Source organism: Orcinus orca, chromosome 7 (genome assembly GCF_937001465.1).
Source record: "Orcinus orca chromosome 7, mOrcOrc1.1, whole genome shotgun sequence".
NCBI classification, from domain to species: Eukaryota; Metazoa; Chordata; class Mammalia; order Artiodactyla; family Delphinidae; genus Orcinus; species Orcinus orca.
The window spans coordinates 34,974,712-34,994,800 of record NC_064565.1 but is presented as its reverse complement, the minus strand read 5'-3'; the positions used below and the strand labels follow the sequence as shown (position 1 = coordinate 34,994,800).

At 40.9% G+C, this 20,089-nt stretch overlaps 1 protein-coding gene across 17 annotated transcripts in view; it reads left to right on the top strand.

The window, feature by feature from the left end:
• Nucleotides 1-2,119: 2,119 nt before the first annotated feature.
• Nucleotides 2,120-20,089, top strand: part of GTDC1 (glycosyltransferase like domain containing 1) — a 446,641-nt gene continuing 428,671 nt past the window's right edge. For all 17 annotated transcript variants that reach the window (XR_007478257.1, XM_049711959.1, XM_049711957.1 and 14 more), the window contains exon 1: nucleotides 2,120-2,251. The gene's annotated coding sequence lies outside the window, so the exon portion shown is untranslated. The remainder of the gene's footprint in view (nucleotides 2,252-20,089) is intronic.

The window sequence follows — 20,089 nt, the reverse complement described above, 5'->3', positions numbered from 1 at the left end:
TGGTGAATTGTTGATCATTTTATGTTTCATATTTTACACCCCCCCACCCCCCCAAGTAATGTTGTAATTTTCTTGGCAATAGGGACTTCATAATTCTTACAATCATGCACAGCTCTTGGCACCTCCAAGGATGAATGTGTTTGGTTGGGACATGACTCCAGAGGCCTGGTCAGAATTGCCTGGAATAAAGGTGAACCCTGACCAGGTGAGATGGAGCTTGGGCAAAAGGAATTCTTAAAACCAGTGGATACCTTCCTAATTAATGCCAAGTATGATTTCATACATCACTCAGACTATGTAGGCGAAACGGCAGAGTTAAAGACCTCTGATGTTGAATAGCTTTATATAACTGGTAACTATAAGCCAGATGCTGGCAGCTATGCGAGACAGAAGATCTGAGTTTGAATTCTGGCTTTGTTTCCAATTAATCTGGGCATTACTGAGTAAGCGATTTACTTTCTCTGGGTGTCAGTTCTTCAACAGTAAAATGAAAAGATTAGACTCCAGATGATATTAAGGACTAGATAAGTTAATTAAAAATTGTATGACTCATGCCTCAACGAAGATCCCGTGTGCCGCAACAAAGACAGGATGCACCCATAAAAATAAGGAAAGTAAATAAATATTAAAAAAAAAATTGTATGACTATTTCCATAGCAGTGAAATGGCAGCCATAGCCTTTGGAGTTCTTATACTTATTCCATGGGATAGGATTTACTAGTCTTGTGTGTTGTTAGGAACACTCACTTTCAGCTTTTGGCATTTATACTTTTCTGTTTCCCAATTTGTGTTAAAGTGTATGGACAGATGATTGATAAGGTTTTCACATGCTTATAATGCTGTTGTTCAGTTCACAATGGTTTTAAACTTTGAGGGTCTTCATAGAGCCCGGATTTTGTTTAGAATGGAAGATAGTTTTAATTCTTCAATTTAAGGATAATATGTTTACTCACATAATTTAAAGCAACTTGTGGATGTAACTTTAAAGGCCTAATCAGTTTCCCTTATTTTGGTATGTCTCTCAACTCATTTCCACATCACAGCCTAACTCTTCCAAGTTGCAGTTTTAAAAATGAAGTTTACCAGACTTCTAGTTACATTTGCATCTTTTGCCTTCTTCTGACTCATTTAACCCACAAGCTCCTTCCAAATACAAAATCCTTTGATTCGGAATCACAGAAATTTAAATGTGGAAGAAACAAATTCCTCCTTTTACAGGTAATTAAACGAGAGACCTAAAAGATCCTGGTGCTCTTTCTACAGACTATGAATTTTATAAATAAAAGAACTGAATTGAGATTAGGTTGCAGGGAAAAACAGGCAAAATTTGTGGACTGTAAGACCCAATAGAAATTGTGTTGACATTTTATCGCAGAGAAAGTATGGATGGGAACGATGAAAGTCAAAGATTGTCACCACTGCTATCGCTCTGCTTTGTGATTTTTAACTACTTGGGTGACTCTTGAGGCGAGTGGGGCTGCGCACATACCATTAACTCCCAAACTGCATATGAACTATTTGGAGTAGTGAGAACAGAAAGGACGCTCAAAATGTAGGTAAAGGAAGGAACGAGCCTGTCCAGAGGGTTCTGAGGGGACCAGGGGGAGGGAAATTAGGACGCGTTGGCCAAGCAGCTGCCCAGGAGGTGCGAGCTGCGCCTCAGGTAGCAGTGGCAGGGAAGAAGCCGGGTACGTGGCTCCAGCAGGCCAGGGAGGGGAACGGAGACCGGGGAGAGAAGGCACCGGGGGGAAAACTGCAGGAGGAAACCGAGGCTGACCTAGTGAGCAGGGAAGACCTTCTAGAAGGAAGGAGAAGGCACCAATGCAAGCTTACAACCAGACTAGGGATTAGGGAAAGAGTATAAACAAGCTTAAGGGTAAGACGCGGGGGCTGACTAGAGATGGGAAAGGGCGCGCGGGGAGGTGGGAGGCGAAGTGAGGTCCTAGGGCAGTGGGCAGGTGAGGAGAGACTCGGGGGTTGTGAGCGGAGGCGGCGCGGCTCGCGAAGGTGGGAGCGTCTGCTGAGTCAGAGACCCGCAACAACCTGGCCGCGCAGGGGGCGGAGTGGTGAGCGCGTGGGCGGGCCGGGAGGCGGGCCTACGCCTGACGCGTCCTGAGGCCGCTGCGGCCGCGGGCCGGGCGGGGCGGCGGCGGCGGCGGCGGCCGCGGGGGAGGGGCACGGCGTCAGCGCGTCGCCGGCTGGGCCGCGCTGGTGGCCAGGAGCGAGAGACTAGGAGGAGGAGGAGGAGGAGGTGAGTAGGCTCCGGGCTGGGGAGCCGCGCGGGCCGGCGGGGAGGCGGGGAGCGCGGCCCCTCCCCTCCTTGGCGCCCGCCTCGCGGGGCCGCGCGGCTTGGAGTTCCCAGAGGGGCTGCGGCGGCGGCGGCGGCGCGGGGAGCCGGGGGGCGGAGCTGAGGGCCGCGCGGGCGGCGCGCTTCCCGGACGCACGCGCTGCGTTCGCGGCGCCGCCGTCCGCCCCGCGCCCTGAGCCGGGCACCCCGGCTGCTGTGTCTCATTCCTGATACGCGCTGGCCATTTTCTGACCTTCTTTTCTTGGGTTCTGCGCGCCTTGCGGGCCGGCTTCCCGCAGCCAGCGCGCCGCAGCCGCCTCGTCGCGCGGCCGGTGAGGGTGGCTGGGGGCGCGTCGCCTTCTCGCGGGGAGGAGGAGGGGCCGGGCTCCCGGCCTTGGCCCGAGGAGCGGAGGGGCTTCCTTGCCGACCACGAGACTGCCGGGCCAGTGGTCCCTCGCGCCGCGCGCCGCCAGGTCTTCCTGAAGGACCCTTTGCGCCTGGCCCCATTATCGCCCTAACTCTCCTGACCTCAGCAGCCCCTTAGCGGAGGCTAAAGACCTCGCTCACTCTGCGCTCTCCCCGCCCCCTTCCCTCCTCTGACGATCCCGCATATACTTATTTTAATCGGGACCCAGGCAGTCTGTTCGGGCGGGGGAAAGGTTCTCTGAATTTGTCCTGTAAATCCAGCCGTGTACCCAACAGCGAGGTTGCAGTACTACGTTAATTTAACCTTTAGTCTAGAGGGAGTTCTTTTTTTTTTGGTCTCTCCTCTCTGGCAAAGGCAACTTTTAGAGTTTTCTGAGAACTGTACTGCATTACATTGTCTTTGAGATAATTCTTAAGTTAGCGCTTTGAGGCAGTGTGATGGGAGGTTCAAAGAGAAGGCTTTACACTTTTTCCTCCACCTGTATCACAGTTTGAAATGGAAAACGTGCGTTGACGGTGATTTTCCACACCAGGTGGGTTGCAGAATGCAGCCCCCGTGAGCCGTGGCTCTCCTTGGTTATTGGGTGCTACCCCTGAAGTTGATTTTAAAGTTCAACAGAATGGTCAGGTAAAGGAGCTGTTGAAAAGAAATCCAGTATAATTCAATAGAGCCATTTTATTGGATTCTATTAACCTGTTTAACCTTAAGCTAGAACATGGCAGGAGTTTCATGTAGGAGCCCACGTACCAAGTGCAATATTGAATTTTAATTAGTGCATTCCAGGTTTGATGTGGAATAGATTCACATTTCTCACTGCCTTTCATTATATATTTTCCTTAGGATCTTGTATTTAAGAAACAGTTTTAGTATTGGGGGTGGGAGGAGTACCCTTTGAATCATGAAAGTTTCTTTGACGAACTTGAAAACTGGGTAGGTAAAATGTGAACCGTGATACTGAGATAAGGTAGGAAACTGAATTTTATAGCATTACCAATTTGAGAAGTTAAGAAGGCTTTTTTACTCCTGTTTTGAAACCGTGTTGACATCTTAATCTGACAGACAGCAGAAGTACAGAATTTTCTGTTTGTGAGGAAATTCAGCAGTTAACTATTAATTATTATTAATAATTAATTTATTGCAACCCTATAATTTTGCAGAGTAAAAGTAATCCAAGTTTCCTGAAGAGATTTAACATGAACTGAATAGAACTAGTTGACTTAACCGAACACCTAGGTAGATCATTCATACCTCCCCAATGGATATTTTTGTACCAAAATTTGTTTTGATTTTGATGTCTTAAAAACAAAAAAGCCAAGTTATTACTAACGTTGAATTTTTTCCCGGTGTTTTGAGTATATGCCTTAGTTTGTGATTTGGAGTCATTAGATCAAATGATACACATTATATTTAGGCAATCTTTACATTTTTCATCAATTGAAACAGTACTTTCCAGTTTGTTTGAATTTAGTAACTATTTTCACTTCGAGAATGTTTATTCATATTCTTGATTCAGATAGTCTGTGTCAATTCCAGCAGGTTGGCATTGCAAGAGTCCTAGGGTTATGGTGTATGTAACCTTGATATTAATTAGGAAGAAATGTCCTGTAACACATGGAGTCATCGAATTCCAGCATCCTCAGCTCCCTTTTGGTAGTGGTCCTCAATGCAGAAGTCCCCAGGTCCTTGCTGGGGTAGGGTGAATTCTTTGCATCTCCCACTCCAGTGTTTACTGCAGGTGTTTAGTAGATACTTTTTGCCTTGTGTGCATTTTCCCTGGTGTGGCTTCATGTAAGGTGGGCTGTGTTTTATTCATCTTTGTATGCTTCATGTCAAGCGAAGTGTACTTTGTAATGCTTGTGGTTTTGTTGGGCTTAATCAAATTTAAGAAGGTAGCAGAGTGCTTGGAAGTCATGAATCATGATATTATAAACTTGAAATACCTCATTTCCATTTTTGTGTTGAATAGATACTCTGTTAGGCTGAATTCCAATATTGAAAGAGGTAGCAGGTATCTAATATTTTAGATAAATTGAGGCAAGAGGTTAACATTGAGAATTTTGTTCTTTAATGTACATTACCCACTGTGAAATTGGAAAAGGACACCATTATTTAAATTTTTTGATAGGACACCTCAGTTGAGCTAAAATAATACAAATTTTCCACTGGAGCAAAGTTTGAGAATTGTGAATTGAATGACCCTAATTGTTACTGTACGCCACATTTTAAGGCCTTGGTTTCACTTTATAAAGATATATTTTTCAGTACATAGACTTCTGGAAGCAGCATGACTTATGGAGTTCAGACTCCTGTGGTAAAAAGCTGTCCTGAAATGATATTTTACACAGTTTCTGGCTGATGCCTTGTGCTTCATGGTGGTGATAATGAAAACAAACAAACAAACCCCAAACCAAACAAACCTTACTGTATTTTCTTTTTCCCTTAGGCTTATATTCTTTCTTTAATAGATTATTATAGTGTGCTTTGTTTATTAAAAAAAAATTACTGAGGAAATTTTTCAAGCATTTCTTTTGGAAAGTACCACCACTCCACCCTTTGAATAGCCTTGGCAAGTAATGTTTGGGCAAATGCAGGGCCATTTCCATAGTGTGATTCCTATTTGAGTATGTTGAGTTATATGAATAATAGTTTTCATAGGGACATCATCTTTGGACTACATGCATTTTATTTTCCCCTCATGACACTATTACTGAAAACAATTGTACAGTAGAGTATGATAGTGCTTTGTAGGGGGCAAATTTGTAGGGGGCAAATAATTTCATATCTATCATTGCTGGTTCCTGTGTCAGTCCCAGGCTACCTGGCCCACCCACTCCCTGTTCTGTCTTTTCCACCCACTTCTTGAATTGATTTTTAAGACTGAAAATACCTTAAGATCCCCAGCCTCTTCAGGAGGTGGGATCTGGAATTATTCTGGTGCCCTCGGCATCCATTGCTCACAGAGGTTTGGTGTCTTACTATATCCTTGGCATGTACTCACTTTGACTGAGTTTCAAAATGAGATTCTCATTTTGAAAAATGCTTTCACTCATCAGGAGTTTTGAAATATATGGCATAAACATTTTAGGGAAGTATGTGTGAAGCATCTAGAATATATTAATATAGATTTAGATGGAATTAGTTTATAGAATCAGACAATTGATAAGAATTAGTGAGACTGTCTAGTCATTTTCTCCCACACTTGAAGGTCACACTTAAGTCATTTAAACTCAAGATTACAATTTTTTTGAGTACTTATTTTTAAAAGTGAAGCAGTTCTGCAGTATTTCCTTAGCATAAAATAATCCATAGAGTTGATATATTTCTTTTATTATTCCTTTTTGTATTCCAAATCCCTTGTGGACCTGGAACCTTGTCTTGAGCCTGCTCCAGAGCTCTCCCTCTCCTCGCCATCCTCTCTTCCTTCAGGGAACTTGGACCCGGTCTTGTCCATGGTGGATGGTTGGGGTCCTACTTCAACTGGGGCAGAACTAGCAGATACCTTGATACTGCTTCTCAGACTCACATTCACTGGATTGACTTCTTAGGTACTGAGGACAGGACAGCTGAGAGCTGGGCTCTTTGGCTGTTATAATTTCAGCTTTTTTTGAGGGTCAACTTTCATTTGCATCTGACGCTAGGACACCCTGGTCATCCAGTCATTACGTAGATCCCCTTCCTGACTACCCTGCTCTTGGTTCTCTGCCCTCGTAGCTGCGTTACTTACTGCGTGATTTCTATCCAGTTTCAGTGGTAACTAATTATTTTCAGGTGTTTGATTTTCTAACCAGGTTTTCTCTCAGTTTTGAGCTTTCATTTGACCAAGTATCTGTTATACTTTCCCATAGCACATTTGTTCGTTATCTGTCTTTCTTTCTAGACTGTGTGTACCCAGAGTGTTGGGACCGAATTTGTGCTGTTCCTGTCGGTGTCCTCAGCACTTAGTACAGTACCTGGCACATAGCAGGTGATAAATAAATATTGATTGGATATAATCAATAGTATGTTATCAGTATGGGAAACCAATTTTCATATAGAAATTGAGAATTCATACAAGAAGTTCAGACATTTCATTGCCATCATAAGTACTAGGGAGTCTGTATATTTTAAATTATAAGCATACCCACATACAAAATAGCATCATTAGTCATCTTGCAGGGAGTTTATTTAAGAAGAAAATGTATATAATTTTCACCATGTATTGTTAGGTGTTGCACATTTCTGTTTTTCTGGAGTTTGATTAAATGTATATTATTTTATATTTCTTACAAATAGAAGTTTTATGGCACTATAAAGAAGTGAATTTAATGGCCCTATTTTTTTTTTTTTTTGCGGTACGCGGGCCCCTCACTGTTGTGGCCTCTCCCGTTGCGGAGCACAGGCTCTGGACGCGCAGGCTCAGCGGCCATGGCTCACGGGCCCAGCCGCTCCGCGCCATGTGAGATCTTCCCGGACCGGGGCACAAACCCGTGTCCCCTGCATGGGCAGGCGGACTCTCAATCACTGCGCCACCAGGGAAGCCCTAATGGCCCTATTTTTGTGCATTAGTAATTATATACTAAAGAGTAAATTCTCATTAAAAGGCCCTTAAATGCCTGCTCATAAAAAAAGAGAGACCTCTTTGATTTTGTTCTCCATACAATCCCAGTTATTGTATTGAAGCAAGTCATCAAACTCTTTAGTAGTCTAAACCTTTAATTTGGTTTCAGAACAGTAGTCATGTATTGAATACCCAAATTACCATGTCTTTAAAAAGTAATTCAGACACTTATTAAAAAAGTAATGACCATAACTTTTCGTGTAGAATTTCTTGTGCTAATTTTTTAAAGAGGACTGTTGAACTGCATTCCCCATGAAGGCCAAAATCTCATACTTTAAAGGATAGTGGAGTATACATTTATGTGTAGAGAGGAGGGGGTGGTAATTTTTGTAGTGGAATTTTTAAGTGGATAGTTTACTAATTATGTTGAGGTAAACACTTTACAACTCTAAGAGGAAAACTTCAATTATCTGAATGAGATGAGGTACATGAAATTAATTCAGATAAGTGGGGGAATCCTTAGTGTAAATGGTGCATGTCAAGGGCCATGACCTCAATCTTGATTTTTATTTTTTCTATATATCTGTCAGCTGGTTTTATATTACTAGATTCTGATTCTTTTTGATCATGCTGGGAATCATTGATGGAGGAGGTAAAGTTTGCTCTATAATTTTTTTTTTCTTTTGCCACAGAGGGAATCCAGAATATCGTATTCTGTGACAAGTATAATTGCTCATCTCTCGCCTGTACTGCCTGCCCTTTCAGGAGGTACACCACAGCCTCCCATTTTGTCACCTTCCTGTCAAACGTCAAATGTGTTTGGGGACTCCTTGAGAATACACTTGATTTGAAATTAAAGCCACACTCCTCTGTCCAGTCTCAAGATGTTTTCCTGCAAGTTGTTGCAACAAGTTGTGGAGGGTGAATTGCGCTGGATAAAACCTTGATTCTTTTCCTGTCCCCCTTGGGCTTTAATATTTAAGCAGCAGTTTGCACTGTAAGCCCTTGAAATAGAAACAAGCATTGGGGCATAACCCCTGACCTTTGCAAATCCTAACTTGAAATGAAAATTTTTGTGATTGATTAGAGTGTTTTAGGAAAATGATTTCTGCTGCCATTTACTAAGGTTTGCAGCATTCCTGGGCTCCTGGCATCTGAAAGTTATTGTGCAATCTGTAGATAGTCTGTGTAGCTGTGGTGACATTTTCCTCTAGGCTTTGGTTTTTTTGGTATGTTTTGTTTAAACAGAGGTAAGCTCATCTTAGCAGCAGAGGTGTGTGCTATCTGACACCTCTGTAAGTGAATTTTACTTCTTTCTTCAGCATTACCTATAGATGCTTTACTTAAACCACCTCAGAACATGGCTCTTTATTTTCAGCATCACCAGCTTCCTTTTCACCTCTTGGTCTTTGAGATACAAGACGGTTTCATATCATGATTGCCTTGGGTAGAGTGGATATGGTATCAGCAAGCTCTGTATACAGACCTTGTGAGCAATTTCTAGTTCATTGCCTGAGACCTTCTTAAATACATGCAGGCAATATGATTGAAGAGTTTAAGCTTCAGGGTCAGTCCAAACTGATTTTGACTCTACCATTTATGAACAGCATGTCTTTGGGGGAAGTTAGTTACTTCTCTGGGTTTCAGTTTCCTCGTATGTAATATAGGAATAATATCAGCTTAGTGTATTGAGTTTTTTTTTAAAGAGTAATCTTAGCTGTATTGATTTGTTGTCATGTGCAGATAAGTGTTCAATAATGTGAATTAATGAACTATCTGGATCATACACGATTTAAAAAAAGTAGATTTTGTTCCATTTGATAACAGAGATAGTCAAGTAAGCAAGAATTATTCCAAATAGAGGTCTTGCACAGTTGACTTTGTTTTTCTTTTATTCCTATAACTGCTTTGCTATTATATGTTTTATTTATTTATTTTTATGTCTTTATTTTTTTTTATTTTTTATTGGGGTAGAGTTGTTTTACAATGTTGTGTTAGTTTCTACTGTACCAAAAAGTGAAGTAGAGTTCCCTGTGCTATACAGCAGGTTCTTATTAGTTATCTATTTTATATATATTAGTGTATATACGTCAATCCCAATCTCCCAATTCATAACCGCAAAATTACAAAATTACAAAAAGGTTACAAAATTATGGTAAAAGGCCCTTATAGAAAGCAAGTAACAGAATACAAAAAGCTTATGTGATATTAGATTTCATATTACAGCTAACCGAAAACTCCTACTTGTCAAGTTTTGGTGTAGTATCAAAGAAGAACATCCACAGTTATCTGAAAATGATATTAATATTAACATATACTTTCTTCTCACTGCATATATGTGTGGGGCTATTTTTTTTTCATGTAGTTCAATCAAAACAATGTATCACAACAAATTGAATGTAGAAGCAGATATGAGAATCCAGCTGTCATCTATTAAGTTAGACATGAAAGAAATTTGCAAAAGTTGTAAAACAGTATTATTTTTATCACTAAGCTTTTTTTGTATAATAAAGTAATTTTTCATAAAATATATTCTCATACTAAATGTCATTAAAAATTTTAAATGAATCAGGAAAGCAGAACATGTTTTGTCACAAAACTGGAACTTAATCATTGTCTTGCACATTCTAGAAATGGAAAAAATTCTATTTCGTTCAACAAATACTTGCAGAGTGTATGTGAATAAGCAGTTTCCACGTGCAGGAACTCAGTGTAGGTAGGGAGATAGATGTCTTCATTTTCAGATACTAACAATTCACTGAAACAAGTGCTTTAATAAACATCTGTTCAAAGTTGCATATTTTTTTCACCAAAAAAAGATAGCAAACTAAATGCCATTTTATAACCTGATTTTTTTTCCCTGTTAACACTATAGAGCAAATCTTTTTTCATGTTAATGTTTATAGATCTATGACATCATTTTATAATAGTGAAAAATTGGAAACAACCTAAATGTCCCATGGATGGGAGAATCAGCTCAATTGTGTTGCATCTCATATCAATTTTTAAATTAAATTATAAATCACGCTTTAAAAAAATTTAAAAAATAGTTAACATTTTCGCCTTTAATTCCTAATATGGTAAATATTGATAATTATAACTCATTAACAAAAGCTCTTGGGAGTCCTCAATTTTCAAGAACACAAAGGAGGCCTGATGCTAAGAAGTTTGAGAACTGTTTCTTTAAGGAATGGTGGCTAGAGTCATCAAATGAACAAAGTTCTAAAGTTTTAATATTTTGCGTATTTCTTTGAAATATGGACTACATACCTCTAGTTTCTTTTCCTGGTTGTAATGTTATGTCACTGGATGGAGTTCTGTGTCATTCTCCAAGTAGGCAGAAGGTTCCTGTGTGTGTTTTTAAAGAAGATTTTCATTTTTATTTAAGATCGCTGCTACCAATATTGTTGCTACCCAGAGTTGAGATAATGGTTAATGGTCACTTTATCAGCGAATTCATTCTTGATACCACTCTTTTGGTTGCGAGCTATTCATGCAGTTTTAAGCGCTGTTCACCATGGCAGGCTACTTAAGGGTTGTAGTGAAATTCACTTTGCTGAAAATAAACTGCCATTTTCTCTGAAGTCTTTACACTAGGCTAATCTGTCTGCTGTGAAGTCTTCCTGACATTTCATAGCTATTTTCTAGATGGTCAGTCCACAACTTGTGAATGTGTTTGTGAATTAGTTATTTGCCAACAATATAATATGAATTACAGATGGGTTCCATAGTGCCATTGATACTATGGACAGAGCCTCATTGTGGATTATTAACATCTTTCTTTGGGGAATTATATTCTGACTCCTAGAAGTCTAGCCAAATAAATTAGTCCATTGCAGTCCAACAGTGGCAAGAAACCCCCTTTTCCCGCTTACAATAGAAACAGGAGTGCTAAAGCTTTAATAGAAGCAAGAGAGGCATTCTGAAGCAACGCTCAAGAGACGCAGGTTATCCTAGGCACCCCAGGTGGGTAGAAAGGGTGGTGAGTAACCCTCTCAGGTGAAGCAGGTGTAGAAACTTTGGGTCAACCAGCAATGGTGGAGGGAAGAAGAAGGGATATTCTAGATACTGCTTGCAGGTGATAGATACCCTTTTGCGGCAGTTGCTAAAAAAGTAAGGGATGGGTAGTCCTAGGTTGGGAAAGCCATATGTATAGAGTTTTGTTGTGTTGTGCTCTTACGTTTGGTTATCATATGAACTGAACTCAAGAAATAGAACAACAAGCCATTTGGGAAGGTTGAACTCATAGATTTATAGGCCAGAGGTTTGAATGTCAAAGGAAATGATGAACTCCAGGGGCATTCATAATCAGAAAGAGCAGTGGAAGCCAGGAGGGTGTTGGAATATGCAAGCTGTTCACAAGGGCCCCAAACAAATTCACGTTACAGGGTGGCTGTTAGGGCAGGGGTAGAACTGGTGATCAGCTGGCACAGTGCAGTCAAAGAATGCTGTGACTCAGCCTGCTGCCTTAGGGTCTCTGGTAGGAAATATAGACTTTTAAGAGTGGTATCCATACAGGAAACCTGTTATGGGGAATGGTGGATATAAAGCAGAAAGCAAGAACCAGGAGAACCTGTGCACACAGATGAGGCCAACTTGGGAGAACTAGAATTTGACCTGAAGTTGAGCTTGTCTTATTTCTGCTCAAGGGTATTGTTTGACTCTTTGGATTGAGGCAAGGCTGAGCCAAAGTGGGAAGCAGAGTGACCATAGCTAGCTGTGTGTAGTGGAGTGACAGACCTGCCCAAGAAATATTTGTTAAACCAATGGATGGAAGTAAGGCAGGGGAACAACTGGGTCATTACACTCACGTTCTTCATGCAACAGACACTAGGCACCATATTACCTACCCACTAAATATTCTCTAGGCTAGGGTTCAGTAAACTTCTTTTTTAAAGCACCAGATAGTAAATATTTTAGGCTTTATGGGTGATTATGGTCTCTGTTAAGTTTGCCATTGTAGTGTGAAAGCAGCCGTAGAAAAATCCATAAATGAATGAGTAGCTATGTTCCAATGAAACTTTGTTTATGGAGACTGGAATTTGAATTTCATGTAATTTTCATATGTCGCAAAATATTGGTCTTTTAAAAAAACTTTTCATCCATTAAAAAATACAAAATCCATTCTTAGATCATAGCTGTGTAAGAAAAGGCAATGGACTGAATTTTGGGCCACAGGCTCTGATCTTTGTTTTAGGCAAATAAATGACTATCAGTTATGATGCAGAAAGCATCATATTAGCATTACTGAAACAGATGTTCTCTAGGACAATGCTGTTGGTGACACTGTCTTGTTTTATAGGTGACACTGATACAAATCCATTCAAGAATTTAGATGTGACATCTGCAGCAGGTTCAGATCTCTCAGCTATAAGACAAACTGGATACTTCATAAAGATTGTCATCTATTATGCGCAGAGAGCCAAAATCCGTTACTGAGATTGTCTGGGTGAACTGCCTGCTGGGTCCAGTGATGCACTAGTAGACAGAGAAGTTGAAAAAGAAGGCTGGCATATTCTTTGGATGACTGGCAGAATGTGACACCAATATGGCATCGAGCCCTACTGTGATTCCAAGGACTGCATGACTAAATAAAAATGATTTTTTTGGCAGGGGTGGTTCAAGTAACTTTGATCTTTACTTGGGGAATGTGTAATGCATTATCATTCCATAGTGACACATGGTGATTGCTTTGGTAATCAGACTTTAAAGATCCTGTCTGTTGATGGATTTTAATGTATTACAGTTATCACCTTTTAGTATTGGGCTTTTTTACACTAAGGGTAATATTGTAAAGAGAAACATCTGCTTAACCTAAAAAAATTAACCTAAAAACGTTAATTTAAAGACTATGATTTCACATGGAAGTTTTTGCTTGGGAGATTTTTGAAATTTTGCTCTCCCCTAGCGTGTTTAAAATATGCTTCTATTTGTAAAAAGCTACTGCTCCCAGAATTTTCTAGGAGAATATCCTTTTGTGTAGGCTACTGAAATCAATAGTAAGTAGAAAATCGTATTCTACAGTGCTAATGTGCATAGAACATAGTATTATAAATTAATACTAACTACTACTATTAATTAATGTCTTCAGACCTATTAAATAAATTCACTTAAAATGATTTAACAAGGGCTTCCCTGGTGGCGCAGCGGTTGAGAGTCCGCCTGCCGATGAAGGGGACACGGGTTTGTCCCGGTCCGGGAAGATCCCACGTGCCGCGGAGTGGCCGGGCCCGTGAGCCATGGCTGCTGAGTCTGCGCGTCCGGGGCCTGTGCTCCACGACGGGAGAGGCCACAACAGTGAGAGGCCCGCGTACAGCGCAAAAAAAAAAAAAAAATTTAACAAGCAGATGTGAACTGGAAATAAACATATGTATTTTCTAGAACTATTGAATCACAAGAAAACTGGAACATCAAAGTACTCTCTGAACCAAGTCACTGTTTTATTTGGTTAGAGTCCCTGCTTTTGGCATACATCTATTTATACCAGTTATAGAGGATTTGAAAGCAGTGCTGGGAAATGAGGTGGGTGGATTCTCTCAAAGTTGAATCCCATTTTTTTCCTCAGTGAGTCTTCAACATTTTTTTCATCTAGCATTCAACAAAAACTCTGGCAGCCGAGGATGTAAAACATAGATTACATTTTATATAGTTCATACAGCTCATCTACAAACAGAAAAAGATTTCCTCATGACTTACCTTGAAATCTTTATTTAAGGCCTATACTAATCAGTTTGTCAGTGTGCCACTGCTACTATTGCACATTTTTGGTCAGAGTGCAGTGCAACTAAAAGCCATCCTGCTAGGAAAAGATTTGAAGATTGCTGAATAGTGGAAGTTACACACATCTAATTTACAAGTCAGATTAGTGATCAGAGTCATATGAAGTTGATTTTATGGTTTTTAAGCTAGTTTTTCATTGAAGCAATGCCTATAGCTGAGGGACAGGTGTGTTGTAACATTTGAATGCCTTAAACTCTTGAATCTGGAATGAAAGAGTTGTCTTATAGATGTTCAGATCCTAAAACTCAAGGATTTTGAAATAAAATGCTGTCATTTATTGTGCCATAATTGAACTGCCCTGCAGATTTTATTTTGGATCATTGTGATTAATATTTGGAAAACTTTCCCATTTTCAAATATAAGGCATTTTAGGAAAGACTATGATTGTGTGTGTGTGTTTGTTTAAATAGAGCAGCAAAACACTTCTACTTTATAGATATATTTAATAAGAAATACATGGATTTAACATTGGTAGACCACTCAAATCAGGAATTCCACTGTCATCTTCTGGAAACCTTCCATAAAGGGGAGGAGACAATAAATAGATCCCTTTGTAGATTGCAATTATTATTTTTTCCTAAACTTTTTTCAAAATATACAGAAGGATGCAGAGCTATAGCTTGATAGGTTACAGTTATTCTTATTTCACCTGTACTTACTGAAATTGAGAAGACCTCTCATAGAAGTGAGTATGAAAAAAAGTAGTGAATTGCAGAAAGGAAGTGCCATTTATTGGGATTTGAGAACATTATTTCAGACAAGCATCTGTGTTAGTCTTTTTTTTTTTTTTGCGGTATGCGGGCCTCTCACTGTTGTGGCTTCTCCCGTTGCAGAGCACAGGCTCTGGATGCGCAGGCTCAGTGGCCATGGCTCACGGGCCTAGCTGCTCCGCGGCATGTGGGATCTTCCCAGGCTGGGGCACGAACCCGTGTCCCCTGCATCGGCAGGCGGACTCTCAACCACTGCGCCACCAGGGAAGCCCTGTGTTAGCCTTTTAGATGGTTCTTGGGCCAATAATTGACTTGAATGTAATCAGGAGAAGAAGAAAATCCAGTTTTAAAAATTTATTTTTGGCTGTGTTGGGACTTCGTTGCTGCATGCAGGCTTTCTTTAGTTGCAGCAAGCGGGGGCTGCTCTTCGTTGTGGTGTGTGGGCTTCTTATTGCACTAGCTTCTCTGTTGTGGAGCACGGGCTGTAGGCACGTGGGCTTCAGTAGTTGTGGCTCATGGGCTCTGTAGTTGTGCCTAGAGGGCGCTAGAGCACAGGCTCAGTAGTTGTGGTGCACAGGCTTACGTGCTCCGTGGCATGTGGGATCTTCCCGGACCAGGGCTCAAACCGGTGTCTCCTGTATTGGCAGGAGGATTCTTTTTTTTTTTTTTTTTTTTTTTGCAGTACGCGGGCCTCTCACTGTTGTGGCCTCTCCCGTTTCGGAGCACAGGCTCCGGACGCACAGGCTCAGCGGCCATAGCTCACGGGCCCAGCCGCTCCGCGGCATGTGGGATCTTCCCGGACCGGGGCACGAACCCATGTCCCCTGCATTGGCAGGCGGACTCTCAACCACTGCGCCACCAGGGAAGCTCGGCAGGCAGATTCTTAATCATTGCACCACCAGCGAAGTCCAAAATCCAGGTATTTAAAACTAGTTTTCTGTCAGTGGTCAGAAGAATATTTTGTTTTATCTTCTCTCATCCTGCCATGTGGTGAGGTCTTATGAATTGATTTTTGAGATGACAAAACATTGGGATTTATAGGGTCTTGAGAATTCATCAGTTACATCTTTTTGTCCCCGTACTATGTTTTATATAGGACTTCTTTAGTCATATTTATAGGAGATAAGAAAGACAGTGAACCTGACTTTCATAGACTCCAAAAAAGACTTCTGAAGAAAGATTACTGTAAGGTAAAATGTAGTAGGCATACATTCTTGTGATTATTTTAGTAGAGCAGTGACTATTTAGGTGGATTCTTTTCCCATTTCCTTTTCCCCCAAGGTCGTAGTCACTGGTTAAAGCTGCTTTTCCTTGAGGCGAATGGGAGGTAACTTTGTGAATGGAGATATTGAGGCTATTGTAGACATCAGGAAATGAGTGGATTGCAAAAGAGAGAATGAGATGGTAAATGTGTTAGGTGATAAGATCATAGATAAGCACTCCTTTTTTGGATTGACAAGGGTGCTAGAGTAAGGATATCAGTAGAATAGAGTTGATTTGTTATTACCTTGTACTATTTACTGTAGAGAATTAAAAACATGTTTTTATATTGGAGTGTAGTTGATTTATAATGTTGTATATTGTTGTACAGAATGTTTAGTTGTAGATACCATATATTTTAATCTGAATTTTAAAGTGGGAATTCTCCATTTTGTGCAGTGACTCTTCACTAAATGTATTTATAATTAAATGAAGTGTTTGAGTATAAATAACATACTAATTTACTAAGATAAAATTTGTTTGACCAAATGAGGAATCTCCCTTTTTTCTTTCCCTTGATGTTTAGTCAGTAGCTCCCCACTCCTCTTTTCTGGTAAATTTTTTTTTTTTTTTTTTTTTTGCGGTATGCCGGCCTCTCACTGTTGTGGCCTCTCCCATTGCGGAGCAAAGGCTCCGGATGCGCAGGCTCAGCGGCCATGGCTCACGGGTCCAGCCGCTCCGCGGCATGTGGGATCTTCCCGGACCAGGGCATGAACCTGTGTCCCCTGCATCGGCAGGCAGACTCTCAACCACTGCGCCACCAGGGAAGCCCTTTGGTAAATTTGAGTTGCTTAAAATGAAGGGTCCCTTATTATAGGTAAGCAGTACATGTAATGCAGGGGAATCACACCTGTCATAAGATGATAGGATGATGACTAAGACTTCTTTGTTTCAGGATTTCAGCTGAAGGTCCAACACTGAAAATAAAGGGTAGTAAGCATCCTTATATTCTAAAGAGGAATGTGGGGCTTAGTTAAGAAGAACAGGATTGCAGCATCCACTTCCCATACATAAGTGAAATTAGAAGAGGGGTTTTAAAACTGTCATTCAAGTGAAGAATTGTTAATCTAGTGGAGAGTTAGTTCTGTGATATTTCCCTTGTTCTTTCCAAAAGGACCTTTTATTTCCAGTCCAGGGTTTGGCTATGTCTTCCAGGAGGGTAGATTGGTATTTAATTTCATGTTTGGTTGTTTAATCAGCTACAGAATCGTGTTTCTTTTTTTTTAAATTATGCTTTATTATTTGACCTACATGCTATTTATGATTGTATTCATTAATTTTAAATTCTTTTTTTTTTTTAAACCCCACATTTGTTTATTTATTTATTTATTTGGCTGTGTTGGGTCTTCGTTTCTGTGCGAGGGCTTTCTCTAGTTGTGACAAGCGGGGGCCACTCTTCATCGCCGTGCGCGGGCCTCTCACTATTGCGGCCTCTCTTGTTGTGGAGCACAGGCTCCAGACGCACAGGCTCAGTAGTTGTGGCTCACAGGCACAGTTGCTCCACGGCATGTGGGATCTTCCCAGACCAGGGCCGGAACCCGTGTCCCCTGCATTAGCAGGCAGATTCTCAACCACTGCACCGCCAGGGAAGCCCCAGAATCGTGTTTCTTGATACCACAATGGCAACTTGCAAAGGGTTCTTGAGAGAGCATGGCATACGTTTCCTAGAGTTTGGGGGCGTTCCTGAACTGACTCGTTTCTGGAGGGAAGGAGAGTGACGGAAGCCAGTGAGATGGCATGTTGAGTGAGAGGTCAGTAGTGGAAAGAGTTGACATTTGCATCTAGCGTAGTAAGAAGGCATAAGTTTTTTTTGTGGACCAGGTGGATGCCATGGGAAGTAACCAGGCTTGAGTAATCTTAATGGATCCTGCCAAGGAAGGCTGCTTGCCCTATGAGGGAATTTTGGGTGGGATAGTAAGAGGTCAACCTGAGAGTGCATCCCGCACACAGGGAACAATTCAGCATGGAAGATCCAGCCTCTTTGCTTGCTGTAACTTAAGGCGCCCCTGCTGGGAAGACCTGAAATGTACTGTCCAAGCTGGGCTTTGAGAATGAGAGGAGGTAGCTATCAATAATTACACAAGTATAACAGATCATCCTGTTTCATGGCTGTCGAGTAAACCCCCGTGGAAGTAGGCACATGGGATACTTGTCCCTCTTCCTCTGCCTATCTTGATCTGGAGGAATGAGGAAGTGAAAAAGGAAGTGGAGAAAGGTGAAAGAGCCAGCAAGGATTTTGAAAGAAACTGATTCTGTTCTTTCTCTTGGCTGTCCTGGGCTGAGGCAGGGTACATGGGTACTGTTTGAATAAGCTATGAAACTGAAGGTATAAATTGGACTAGGTTATATTTTGCAGTACTTGAAAATGACTGAGAAGCAGCAGGATTTTTATCTGGGATGTTATGGAGAGATGGGGAAGTGAGATCCAGAGAAGTATATTTGAAGTGATGAAAGGAAATTAGAGCATATATCCCATTGAGTTCATTGTATTAGATCATTTTCTTAGTTTAATAGGATTTTAATTTCATTGAACAAACCTTTAGTAAGTACCTACAATCTGATCTGTAAGGTACTCAGTTAAGCATTTTAGGGCAGGCAAAGATGAGGAAGATTTTCTGTCCTCAGGGGGTTTCCGCTTTAGTGTAAATAGGTAAACTTAATCCATGACAGAGCAACATAGGTGCTCTAGACCTATAAGTGGCAATGCTGTGGGGATGTGGAAAGAAGTGAATATCCCTGGGGTTCAGGGCAGGTTTTGTGGAGGAGGCAGAGTTTGGGCTGGGCCTTGAAGGAAGAGAATGGTAACAGCTGGGAAAAAGGGCATTCTGGCGTGAGGGAAGAGTCGAAGGCACGGGATTGGGAATGAACAGATGGCTGGGAGGAAATTATGCTTATCCACACTGAACATTTTACTTTTTAAGAAATGGTTTCCATCACCAGTTAAACGTGTTTGCCCATGTTACAATTCAAGTTGAAGTTTGATTTTTTTTTGCATGCCATTTTGCATTTTGTTAGTAATGCACAAAGTATATTCCTTTATGAGATACAGTGTGGAAACGTTATTCACGTTAGAACCTAGATGGTTATAAGCATCAAAACCAAACTTCTAAGTCTGATCATAAAGTCTATTACTTTCCTTGATTTAAAACAGTAAAATGTAGAGAAGATGATGATTTTTACATATGATCTTGAGCATTTGGCAGTGCAATTAGTTTCATAACAAGTGATCGTTTTTTAAAGCCTTCCCAGAATAAGAATGAGTATCTTGATGCTAGTGTCACTTTTAAATAGCTATAGTTCCAGGAATGTGTCTGTTCACGTTGTTATCTTAAATACACACCTTATCTATCCATATTGCTGTACTTCAGATGTGAAAGTAAAAATAAAGGTGTGAAGTGCCTAACAGACTTGTATGGATTTATGTAAATCAGAAAACACACAGTCCATTAGTGCTGAGGCCCTAATGTATTAAATTCAAGTATGGATTATTTCCTAAAAGTTTTATACACATACACATGCACACACACACGCACACAGCGTGATACCCAGTGATTAACTTTGCAAAAAAAAAAAAAAATTGTAAGAGCTTTTTTTCTCTGAACTCCAGACACATACCCAATTGTCTTGTGGTACCTGCATATGGTTAGTTAAAGGTATTTAAAATACTCAAAACTGAATTGATCTTTTTACCCAAACTTGTTTCGTCTTTAGTCTTCCTCATCTAAGTTAATGACAATTCCACCCATGTTACTCTGACCAGAAACCTTGGAGTCATCTCTGACTCTTCTGTCTTATATCTACACTTCATCTGTCAGTAGTTCATGTTGACTCTTCATCAGAATACATCTAGAATTTGAATCTGACCACCTCTCACCACCTCCACTACTGCCTTCATCAACCTATTATCATCTCTTACTTGCATTTTTTTTTTTTTTTTTAGCTGCGCTGAGTGGCATGCAGGATCTTAGTTCCTGGACTAGGGGTCAAACCTGTACCCCCTGCAGTGGAAGCGCAGAGTCTTAAACCACTGGACCACCAGGGAAGTCCCTACTTGGATTATTTTAATAGTCTCCTAACTGGTCTCCTAG